A 12974-nucleotide genomic window follows, 5' to 3' on the forward strand; every position below is an offset into this window, starting at 1 on the left:
TTGGTAAAAATAAGCCTGGATAAATAAATCTTTCCCGATGCAAATGAAATATTTGTCCAAACTATTCCTTAATATTTAAAACACTATAGGCGGATTCATGTCAATTGTCTAAGATAAGCCTTTTTACTTCACTGATAGCAAATTAACACCCGTCTCGAGTGTTAACACCTAAGACGAGTGTCGTTGATCCGGTGCGCTCACTTACACCCGTCTCAAGTGCACACCTAAATTGGGTGTTTGTAGAAATGTAACACTCGTCTTTAACACTCTCCACCAGGATCACACTCACCATAGAAACACCCGTCATAGGTGTAACACTTTGTCATAACCTCTTATTCGGGTGTCGAAAACACCTTAACCTGGTGTTAACACCGAGAGTAAAACCTTCATTACAAGTGTCTTGTCTTCTGGTTACACCCAGGAAAACACCTCGCATGTGTATCACACTTAATGCAAAACACCCCCTAGACGTGTAATTTAAACACCCAACCCAAGTGTTGCTGAGCTGGATGCGAATGAAATTTCTCATGAGAAATTTCATTCGCAAGAGGAAATGCTACATGCATGTAGCATTTCCTCTTTCAGACATATTCTCCGTGATTTTTGCTTTGAATATTGCACATACTCTCCTCTGATCATCACAATCAGTGTTTTGTAAAATACACTACCGTTTACTGTCAACTGTATTGATTCGTATAGTGCGAACAGAAATGCAGAGCATGCATATTGGCACTGCAGCAGCCGCAGTCGCCGCGCGGGACGAGAGGCCGCCCGGCGGACACCGCGGGCAGCGCCTCAACGCATCACAAGTAGGTACGGAGCTCGGCCGGCGCCAGACCGGAGCCGCGGAGCCGCCAGCCGGAGACGTCGCCGCCCGTCTCAGGCTGGCGGCGCGGGCTCAGCCGACACTTCAGATCCCATTCGCAGGGGCGCTAAGCCGAACGGCCGGCGCCGCGTACGCCCGCCCCGCCCAGTAGGCAGCTGCTTGCGTCGCGCGGAAACTGAGGCGCTGTGCGAACACAGTGAATGCCGCCCCCCAGGTCAGATATTGGTCCGCCTTTGACATGAACCTATCAAACTGGGCCACCTTTACGCCCTCCACCCATAGTTCCTCTTCGTGGATGGTCGGTGGGCCAGCCTGACCTCCTGGCGGCCCGAACACGACGTGTTCCTCCCTCATCTCCATCAGCACATGTGCCAGCTTTTCATCTGCAATAGATGACCAAAGTCTAAGCAAAACAAAACACACAGGGAGACAGCGGGATAGAGAGTGGGACAGAGAGAGCGGAAGAGAGGGAGAGAGAGAGAGCGGGAGAGAGAGATAGAGAGAGAGAGAGAAAGAGCGGAAGAGAGATAGAGAGAGAGAGAGAGCGGGAGAGAGAGAGAGCGGAAGAGAGAGAGCAGAAGAGAAAGAGAGAGGGAAAGAGAGAGCGGAAGAGAGCGAGAGAGCGGAGAAGAGCGAGAGAGAGGAAGAGAGAGAGAGAGCGAGAGAGAGCGGAAGAGAGCGGAAGAGAGAGAGAGAGAGCGAGAGAGAGAGCGGTAGAGAGCGAGAGAGAGAGAGAGAGGGGGGCGGGAGAGAGAGAGAGAGAGAGAGAGAGAGAGAGAGAGAGAGCGGGAGAGAGCGAGCGAGAGCGAAAGAGAGCGAGAGAGAGCGAGAGAGAGCGAGAGAGAGCGAGAGAGCGGAAGAGCGGAAGAGAGCGAGAGAGCGGAGAAGAGCGAGAGAGAGGAAGAGAGAGAGAGAGCGGAAGAGAGCGGAAGAGAGAGAGAGAGAGAGAGAGAGAGAGAGAGAGAGAGAGAGAGCGAGAGAGAGAGAGCGGAAGAGAGGGAGAGGGAGAGGGGGCGGGAGAGAGAGAGAGAGAGAGAGAGAGAGAGAGAGAAAGAGAGAGCGGAAGAGAAAGAGAGCGGGAGAGAGAGAGGGGGAGGGAGGTAGAGAGAGAGAGGGAGAGAGAGGGGGAGAGGGAGAGAGGGGGGAGGGAGAGAAAGAGAGAGAGAAGAGAGAGAGAGAGAGAGAGAGAGAGAGAGAGAGAGAGAGAGAGAGAGAGAGAGAGAGAGAGAGAGAGAGAGAGAGGAAAAGAGCGGGACGAGGTGGTTTACGACTCCCCTGCAGCTGAAACCCCCTCCTGAGTGCCGTAGAGACAAGCGGTAAGCAGGTTTCGAAATATCGTAAAAAATATGTTTGGGTGTACTGTGTACATCGGTCATTTTTCGGTCACATCAAAGAGGTCATCAGAAGTCAGAAGTCAGCAGATCAGAAGTTTGTGCCACAGTTGCATGTGACCTCTTTAATCACTTACGTCACTCTCTATCCGCGTTCTATTCGGAATTTCTATTAGATGCATTTGATTCAGATTTTGGTGCATCTGAAACTTTGGCATCAAATTACCTTCGTGGAATTTCATCATTCGTTCTGTGTTGACAAGAAAAACACAATGATGTTGGAATAAAGTTAGTATTTTTTTCGATCCAAAGCTATTGCAGGAAATCGTTGGTGACTTCAGATGACCCCGATGGACCTATACCAAATAACATGAGTGATGCATTTCAACGACAGGGACCTATGACATTTTTTTGCTTGATGAGTGTTTCGGATGACAATTAGAAAGGCACTTAAATCGAGAAAGTGCAATTGATCATCCCCCTCAACTGCAAGCCAGAGTACGCCAAGCTAACGCCACTTTCTTTAGTCAACATGGGTTCAGTCAAAGTTCCTCACTTACCCAGAGTGTCACAGAAGGCGACTCCGTTCAACATGGATTTGAGCGCCATCCTCGCTTCCTCCAACTCCTCTTCCCAGGTCCTGTTTACCCCACGCACCCTTGCGTGTTCTTCCCAGATCTGGAACAGAGTTTTGGTATAAGCTAAAACTACTGAGTGCTCCGTTTTAAATGCGTGATTCACTAGTAAATGACCAAGAACTTAACCAAAACTCAATTCAAATCCAAGAAACTATGACATTTTAATCTAACAATGTATTGATATGAACGATGGCCCTATACTTAGTCTGATTATTTAGCCCCGAGTAAATTACGATTTTTTGCAATGGTAAATAAATGATAATGATTAGGGTTTAGGGCACGGCGACTACAAGTGCAATGGTGAATAAAGCTTTGCTGGAACCTCAAGAGCAGGATATAATAGTCAGGCTTGAAAAAAATCAAAGTATAACAATTAGTCGCTTAAAAAGAAAAACGTTTGTTTCCGAGAAGAACGGTCTCCAGATTCTGTAGATTCGTTTCGTGAACTAACCTCCACTTCATTGAAGAGGGCGGGATAGACGCGTTTGAGAGCCGCCAGTCCGATTTTTCTTTTGATTACCAGCTGACGGCGGTCGGCGAAGGTCTTGTCCATTGCCTCCTTCAGCTGCCAAGCAACACACATAATTGTACCACAAAACAGACGAAAATTACGTAGCCGCAAATGGCGTATGGAAGTACGCTTTGGCGTTCCTATTTGGTGACCCTAGATCAATTTATTTAGAAGTTAACCCTCGCACTGCCGGGGGAGGGGGTATGTACCTATGTGCCACCGCGCGCCCCAAAATTTGACATACCTGTTCCGACATCAATTTTGCACATTTTGTGCGGAAATACGAGTAAACACGATATCACCAGAAGTCAGGTCACCAGGTCAGGTCAAGCCCGGCTGTAGAAACCGCACAAGTCGCAAGCGAGACTGGCGGGCCACTTCGAGTCTCGCAGGCCACCAAGAGGCTCAGCGTCCCGAAAACACGTCACGTTTCGCCGACCGTGGGGATATTGTCATTTGCTTTTGCTATTTGTCGGAACAGATAGATAATGGAATATGACAACCTCAGCTTTACGTAATAAGCAGTCGGCGGGCCATTATAGGCTGGCGGGCCACAAACCACTTTCTAGAGCCGGGAGGTCAAGTGACTATGACAAAAGGCAAATTTTAAACTTTGAAACCCCACCAGTTGTTGACTTAGGATCCTGATACTCTCATTATAAGTCAATGGGAGAAATTTCGGATGCATTTGAATTACATTATTTCCAATAGATACGCTCATAGTCAAGTCCAATAAGCTGATCATTGACCATTCAAGCGAAATTTTGCACCAGTGGCCCTCTAAGAAGCGTCAAAGGTCACGTGACGCTTAGAGGAAAACGTCGGACTTTGCTTGCTATCGCTACGCATAGGTATGATATGGTTTGCGCATAATTGGCCAGTTCGAATAGTGAAGGTTTCACGTTAGAGTGACTTATAGAAGTCTAGATATACGCTAAGTGGTGTTTTAGTGGTCAAAATGAGTTCATTTGAGTTCACATGGGTCAAATAAGGTCACTTTGGGTCAGGTCAGGTCAGGTCACGATAGGTCATGCCAGGTCACAGGAGTAGCTTAGGTAACGATAGGTCACCCCAGGTCACGATAGGTCACGATAGGTCACGAAAGGTCACCCCAGGTCACGATAGGTCAGGTCATGTCACGATAGGTCACCTCAGGTCACGATAGGTCAGGTGAGGTCACCATAGGTCATGCCAGGTCACGATGGGTCAGGTCAGGTCTCCGGTCAACTCGGATCATGCAAGGTCACAGGGGTCGCTTAGGTCACAATAGGTCACCCCAGGTCACGGGTCACGATGGGTCAGGCCAGGTCACAGGTCACCTAAGGTCACGATAGGTAAATGCAGGTCAAACTGGTCACATAAGTTGGGGCAGGTCAATTAGGTCACGATGGGCCATTACAACTTTTGAACACACAAATATTCACACTGCCCTATAACCACATCAAATCTGACGCTTTGTGAAAAACCCGAGCTCACCAGTGTTCTGCCAGCCATTTCAATTTGAAATCAATTCAGAAAGCTTGATGTATTTCAGAAAAGGTGCATTCAACATTGATCTGCAATAAATCTGGATATCGTTTGTCCCATTCGAAGACAATGTTATTAAATGAACTTGAAAAAATGAGGCCAAATTGCTTTCATTGTATTGTAAAAACAACCAGCTAATCATTGCCTATCAAATTGTATATACATTCTATAGAATAGATGACGTCACTGGAAGAAGAAAATCCAGCACCTGATTGGCTGCCGGCGGCTGCACAACGTTACGTGACGTCACCGGACGGTCACTGGACGTCGCCTTTTTGCAATATGCTTTTTCGCTTCGCTACCACCACACAATGCCGCCAGCTATATGAGCAAATAAATTGTTTTCCGGTGTAGCATACGCCCAATGGGTCACTTAAAACTTGATTAAATAATAAAACGATAATTATAAACCACCCTTCAGCTCCTAATCGCACAAAAATATTGAAATCCCTCTCTCATCCCCCCAGCGCGTCGCTCGCCATGGCTGCCGGCGGAACAGCGCAGTCTTACCAATCAATTTATAAGTAATTCCACCAACCAATCTTGGAAAAAACTATCCCACAGCATTCACAACACTCACTTTTACGTCGTCGATTACTTTTCAGGACACTTGCACTTGATTTTCCATTTATTTGCGAATTTGCAAAATCGCTTACCTTACGCTGGATTCGCCGGCCGAGAGCAACTGAGAGAATGGTGGCCGGTGGAGTAGTCAATCACCACATCAACATTGTGCCAACACTAAAACCAACCTCACCTTCTCCGCAAATCAACTCGAAATGCAAAAATCAGTGCAATACAATTAAATTAAATCAATCCACATTTTCCAACGAAACAACGACGCGCCGCGCGGCCACTCCGCCAATATATAAAATGGCGTCGACGAGCGTCATAAATGACCCCTGGAAAATAGTTGGTAACACTCGGGCCGGAAAAAAAACACTCGCATTATGATCACACTTTAGGAGATGAGCTCTGCAAGTGTTTCGAGTGTGAACGGAACTTACGTAGGGTGTGCACATGGTGTAACTTCCGTAGCTGAGTGTTGCCACTGAGTGTTAACTTGCTGCACTTCAGCGATGACCTTGAATGGCAGTGTTCGAAGTGTACAAAGACCTAGCAATCGAGTGTAACACTTTTATTAACCTCTGAAGTGGGTGCTGACTGCGTGTAGGTGGACATGATCGGGTGTTAATTTGCTATCAGTGTTTCTGTATTGAGTCCGCCGTCAGTTCTTCATTTTAATCTGATATACACCGACATTTCAGTCGCTTTGCGTCAGGTCGCCTGTGGCGCAGTTGGTAGCGCATCGGTTTGTAATATCAAAGATATCGGGTTCGGATCCCGGCGATGGCGGCGTTTTCCTCCTTGAACGCCGCCACTGGAGGGTACTTTACCCTCCAGCTGATTTGGACACCCTACCAGCGGATATTTGTACTCGCAGAAAGCGAGTTCCCAACCCACGCAGCGCAGGTAATACGCCATGTGCGGATTGTGTACCCGCTGCGAACGGGTAGGTTGCCTTCTGTGTGTGGGTTGAGTCCCCATCCTATGCGGGTTAGGTACACAATATACTCGGGTTGACAGCCTGCGATATGCGGGTAAACGCACCCGCTGGTAGAGTGTCAAATTAGGTGGTGGGTAGGTGTACCCGCCAGCAGCGGGTTTTACTCGCTGTACGCGGGTTGAATTGTTTTCAGTGTGTGACTCCCAATGTTGAGTACTAACAGAGGCTCCAGTTCCACGCATCAGCCTGCTGTTCTGCATCTAAGGTGAATGTAAACAGCGCCTGTAGTCGCCACTGTCTCCTCTGTTATTCACACACATCCTTTGCATGCTCGAATGAACAATTCAAGTATGATTTATGGCCCAATTATCACTTCCTGTCTCTATTATTTCCTGCCACTACCGTCTTCTTTCTCTCATAGTAGCAATAAAGTGTTGTTTTTGACTGAGCTACTTCATTTTGTCACTCGCAATGGTCGTAGCTCCGAGACAATTACACATTTTACATCCCAATTTTAAGGCAGCAAATTACGTATTCAGATGAGCGCTGTGCTGCCATAAATATGACGCTGAAATGGCACAACGGAGCATAACAGCTTTGTAAATTGTCGTCTCGTTATTTATATTGTCGAGACAAAGGGCGGAATCTCAAAACTGGCCGAGTTGGCGGACTGTCTCGCCGGGACTGGAGGAAATGCTCAGCTCTCGCGAGGACCGGCACGCTCGCCCAGGACCTATTTGTCGTCCTCGTGTTTTCAGACGGTTGAGACTGTGCCGCGAGGCTAATGATAGCTGCCCTATGCTGAGTTCAGTCCATTTTCGGAGCTAACCCACCAGAGCGATCCGTGGCAACCGAAGAGGCCAGCCTGTGTATTACCACATGCCGAGATATCCCTTTAACATTAGCACGTGCATTTGGGAAATGGCTTCGGCCCGCCTCGGCTAATGTTGAAGGTATTTGGGAAACGATTCGGCCCTAGGGCTTTTTGATTTTCCCAGACAAAATTTTACTGAATATTCTGAGCGGAAGAACCAATTTCAAAGAAGATTTTTACGGATTGTGTGTTCACTAACAGCAACATCAAAAGTAAGTGACTGCGTGTTTGCATACTTTTGCTGTCAACGTAGGGTAGCCTGGGGCAAGACGCCCCAGATAATTTATTTTGCTACGTAACTTTTGTCCCACATGACCTGGAAGGCTAAATTTGTGCTCAATGCGTTCTTGGGACATTTTACTTTAAATTCCACCCCTCAAATTATTTCACCTATGATCGGACTCCCAGCTAGGAAGCGATTTGTGAAGCAACTGCAAATGGGGCATTTTGCCCCAGCCCCAGGGCAAAACGCCCCACGGCCTGGGGCAAGAAGCCCCATACTCTAGATTAAAGATTTAACATGGTAGTTGGCTAAATCTTATATGAGAGGTCCGTTAGACCTCTGGAGGCACGGCACTGAAGTTAGCACCTTCCATCCTATCAGGTGTTCAGCTATGACACTATTGTATGAGCAGGTTTTTCACCTGCCTCAAAGGACCAAATAATAAATTATTGCAATGCAAATGTTTACAGAATACTTCCTTTGCCATCCAGTTGCTGAGAAAAATACACATAAAGGCATAGAAACTTACTGTTCGCCAGCTACCGAACATTAGAAAGTGGGTAGCCCGAATAACACATGGGGTAAAACGCCCCATGGGGCTTTTTGCCCCGCGACCTACTGGGGCGTTTTACCCCATCACGTAGTTCGGTCAGAGAACAACGCTTTGCACTCCAGCAAGACATAATTTAACACGAACCAACCCGGCATGATAAGCGTTAGACAATAGTTGTTCAAAATACATAAAAGTCGTTAACCTGATATGGACCATAAAAGAACGCCATGATGCATAATCTGACAACAAAACATAAAAATCACTCAAAAAACACATTTTTGGCTATATCTCCCGAAAGAGTCAACACAATTTCTTCCCAGTCTGCTCATATAATGATCATATAGTGCACGTTTTATAGAAGAGAGGATGTTTCCCCAGAACTCTGCCAGTTCCGAGAAACATCGGTGAGGCGTTTTACCTCGGCGGGGCGACTTGCCCCGGTCTACCCTAATTCAACTAAACAAGGTTATCGTTCCAATACCAATGTATTTATTGCTGTACAACATGGTCGGAATAATCATTATTTCTACATAATGCACGCAAAAAAAAACGAACAATTTAAATGCGTGAAGCATCTTAACGTGCCACAATGAAACATTTGATATTGTTCCAGCTGGGATCCAAGACGCGTTTGATTCAGCGTTTCACCCAATTTTTAGTTTTCCTCACGGTTTCCTCACTCCTGCTGGACTCCATATCTTTATTCTAACTTCTGGCGTTTCACCATCTTCATCCTCAGCTTTTTCAAACCCTAAATAAGGGGGAAGTAGGAATTTCATCTTTCATACTCAACGCAGCGCAGCCTAATAATGAAAAACACAAACAAATAATCACGGTGACTATAAATATGAACATAGTATTAATATAATATTAACAAAATATTAATATTAAAGTGTAAAATGTCAAATGAATATGATATTAACTGGTGCGCCGGTACGGCATGTGGTAAATCTCTTCCCAACCTTGGGCTGTGAAAATGCAGTTTTATTCACCTCGGTTTTTTGCTACGGACCTCGTGCCTACCGGCACTCGGTCCTCCGCACAAAAACCTCGGTGAATAAAACGCATTTTCCCAGCCCCGGTCGGGAATATATAGTCCCGCGAGGAAGGTCTGTGTTCTCGAAATAGATATTAGTTGGGTATAAATTAGGGATACGATTGGCAATGCAATCAGGAATCTAAGCGGCAAATTACTCACTTGAGGAGAATGTGCCCAATTGAAGGGCATTAGCATTCCAATACCACATCGCGTGTAAAATATCCTGGCTGTGATTGCTACCTACAAAGTGTTCCCATTGTGCTTGTTGAAATATTGAAGCCTTATCACTTTTATCCTCCTGTTTCCTCATTTGCCTCCCATTATAGTTCTGCAGACACTGCAGCAAAGCCAAAATCAAATATCAATTATGGCTGCCATTCCTTGTCATAGCATGGGCTTGGTTTCTAAACACATTGAGCCACGAATCTTCTGTAATTTATTATCGCTATGCATACAATTGCCGTCACGCATAGAAAAAAAAAAAATACATACATAATCGATAAACCACTGATGCGTTTCGCGGTGAGCATTTGGTTAGTCCATCGAGGAAGTCAAAGAAAATATCATCTAGCCTGCGGCACACCACGCAATTGTCAGTTCACTTTGGCAGGGATCCATGGCAGCGATCTAACACATTGGACTGACTGAAGGACGGTGCACTAATCGTCGTTCCGCGCACACCTCGGATGGGAGCGGTATGGTGACGGCGCGCACTGTGCACTGTGCACGCTGCATATTAAACCTGTGCACAGGCGCGGCACCGGCAGCCGGACAAAGGCCGTGCGCCGACAGCACGACGCATTCTCGGCGTGCCCGGCGTGGTCAGTCTGCACCCGTCTGGGAACCGAGCTGAGCTGACTGAACGGAGTCGGACCGAACAGAGTCGGACCGAGCTGACCGAGCTGACCGAGCTGACCGAGCTGAGCTGACCAAACCAAGCTAGCTGAGCTGACTGAACGGAGTCGGACCGAGCTGCCCGCGCCTAGCTGACCAAACTGAGCTGACCGAACCAAGCCGAGCTGAGCGGACTGAACGGTGCTGAGGGAAAGGATCCGAGCTAACCGAGCCGAACTGACCGAGCAGAGCCGACCGAACTAAAGAGACCGAACAGGACTGACCGAGCCAAAGTGACCGCACGGAGCTGAGCTGATCATTGACTGAACCAAGCTGAGCTGACCAAGCCGAGCTGGGCTGACCAAACCGAGCAGACCGAACCGAAACGAGGTGGCAAAACCGAACTGATCGAACCGAGCTGAGCTGGCCGAGCTAAACACACCGAGCTGACCGAGCCGAGCTGATAAAACCAGGCTGACTGAACCGAACGGAGCTTACTGAACCGAACTGAACTGATAGGCCGAACGGAACGAACCGAACCGACCGAACCGAACTGACCTACCGCTGCGGCGAGTCAAACACTGCAGAGGAAGGAAATAAACGCCCATTTAGCACTTTTACCGATGACGGAACTGCCATAACTCCGTGTGTGTCATGTATGCTTATTGCTTACTTCTCGCCAGTTCCCACCACCGATACCCACACACATACCAACAAATGGCATGTCCTGGTTAGGACCCGTTAGGCGTTGATAATACGACAAAGTACTATAACGCTGGGGCAGGTTTCACGCTGACACTACTACCGAGTGAGCGGCCACGCTCTACTCCCCGGCACGGCAAAAACCGCCTGTCAGTGGTCGACCAGCGCTGGCGTGGTGACGCCGGCCGACCGATCTCTCTCTCCGATATACCTGTCTGTGGGCTGACAAACTCAGCCGAAACATGGTCTAATTAAGACGGCACAGGAGGCAGGCCCGAGCGAGGTGTACTAAACACGGCCCGAGCCAGGTCGGCGCTGGAGAGACTGACAGCCGGGGACTGTGTCAGGTGGGCGGTTGGAATGGGAAAGGGTGAGGAAGGGGATGCTGGAGGGACTGTGGGAGAGCATAAGGACCGGTGAGGCAGAATATGCGGGGGTTGTAACTAAACGGGACGCAGATGGAGAATATGGACCGTGGGAAGGATACATCTTGGATTGAACTGGGGTGCCATCCATGCCTTTGACCAGTAGCCTTTACGGAATATGGGTGGAATCGAGACGAAGGCTTCTTGCGTTGAACTGGAACAAGGCCAGGGCTGGTGTGGACAAACAAATGAGTTGGATCGGGACAGTATGGGGCCGACACATAGTCTGACTGCTGGGCTGGGACACATTTTGGGTTGGACACAGTCTGTGCTGAACCCCGACAGACACAGCAGCAGGCACAGGCGGGCTCGGCGGCCGGGCCCCCGCGCCCATCCAGGTGGGTTTGGGGCCGGTCCAGGTGCGGCCGGCGGCGCTGCACACGGCTCGCAGATGGCATCCGCGATTGGCCGGCCCGCGCCCAGACGCTTCAATCAGTGTTTGCGAACAGCGTGTTGCCAGTGGCTATCGGGACAGCGGCGGCCTGTTAACAGGGCCGCGCGCCGACAGCGGGCATTGTTGCGCGCTGCGTCCGTTTAGCCGGACAAATGCGCCGTGTAGCCGCGCGCACTGGTGCGTGCACCGGCCGGCCGGCGACGTGCGCCGAATCGCTAATGACCTGCTCAAGTGCACGGCTAATGGGCGGCTTTTTGTGCTGCTGTGAGCACAGCGAGACGGACATGTGTTTGTTAAGAAGATATCATGGCCAACATGTAGTCTTATTGTTGAGAAGTGTTCATTGTTCTCAGAATCATCCCTGACATCTGATCCATAACAGATCATCCCCCTAAAAACGTTAATCACATTATTTCCATTCCACTACCCCTTTCGTGCCTTCAGTGTAAGGGCAGATAAACATAGAAATTGATCAAAATGGCGAAAACATGGCAAGAACTTCTATGCGCTCCTTTTTGGTCTGTATCATTTAGATGTTATTTCGTTAACATTCCGCTCTTTGACGGTGCAGCCGGTCCTATTCTTTTCTAGTCCCGCGGTCCATTCCTATGCACTATGCAGCCAATTCGCCCCTATCATATCTGTTCTGTCGTTCCGTTCCATCCGTTTCATTTGCACCGTCTTGCTCTTTCCCATCCCTCGCTACGTTCCATTCCTATCCTGTCCGGTTCGTTCCGACCTGGTCACGCTCTGCCTTCCGCCCCGTTCCGCCCCGTTCCGCTCCGCCCCGGTGCGGACTGCGGACTCCTCCCGGCGGACTGCACGGGGCGGCCGGTGGCGTGAACCAAGTGGCCGCCCAGCACTAACTAAATATCCCTTTTATGTGACGCCTGTTGAAACTGATAAGCGCTGCAGCCGGCAGGCGGCATACAGATGGCAACCAATGGCCTCGCAGGGCTCTACTGGAGCACTATATTATCCCGCCGGCTACGTGACAAAGATTAACTCTATAACCATTGGAAGGAGCGACTAAATAAGACTCTATTAGCATGCGAGGGCATTTTCCACATATCTTTTCTCGGGAATATAAGACAACCAATTACTGTTAGCACTTCATTACTCGGGCTGAATGGGACACTGACGGGCCGCTCCATCAGACGCTCGGATGGGATAATTGCAACACTTGTCGTCACACGGGCCCGATAATCTAATACGGGCATATTTTATTGCTGCCCCGGGATAGCCATCTAAATGGGCTCATGTCGAGGCTCAGTTAAATTAGCGTGGCGCTCCGGCTCGCGCGGTTACCCAGAGAGCAGCCGATCGACCTCTGAGGGGCCGCGGCGCCGTGCTCAGCCAGCGGCGGCCGTATCCGGCTAAAAGCCGCAGTAGTCAGTCGAAGACGTCGTAACTGGAGAACGACGGCTACGGCGGATAAGGCATTAGCTGCCGTACCCAGTATAAGAACGACGCATCAGACGAATAGCCACCGTGCCAAGCCTTTGCCGCTGCGGTAACCTGTAGCTGGCTCAGGGGATACGTATAATTTATTACTATCATCGTGCTAAGCTGGTGACTGTGCCGTACCCC

At 49.0% G+C, this 12974-nt stretch overlaps 1 long non-coding RNA gene across 1 annotated transcript; it reads right to left on the minus strand.

Moving 5' to 3' along the window:
- Positions 1-671: 671 nt before the first annotated feature.
- Positions 672-5774, minus strand: LOC122375822. Its single transcript, XR_006255466.1, has 4 exons — positions 5490-5774; positions 3247-3360; positions 2718-2835; positions 672-1209 (listed from the first exon to the last, which is right to left on the minus strand). It is a non-coding gene; the product is annotated as an uncharacterized LOC122375822 (long non-coding RNA).
- Between the last annotated feature and the right edge of the window lie 7200 nt (positions 5775-12974).

Source organism: Amphibalanus amphitrite, unplaced genomic scaffold (genome assembly GCF_019059575.1).
Source record: "Amphibalanus amphitrite isolate SeventyFive unplaced genomic scaffold, NRLGWU_Aamphi_draft 001931F_arrow, whole genome shotgun sequence".
In the NCBI taxonomy this organism is placed as follows: domain Eukaryota; kingdom Metazoa; phylum Arthropoda; class Thecostraca; order Balanomorpha; family Balanidae; genus Amphibalanus; species Amphibalanus amphitrite.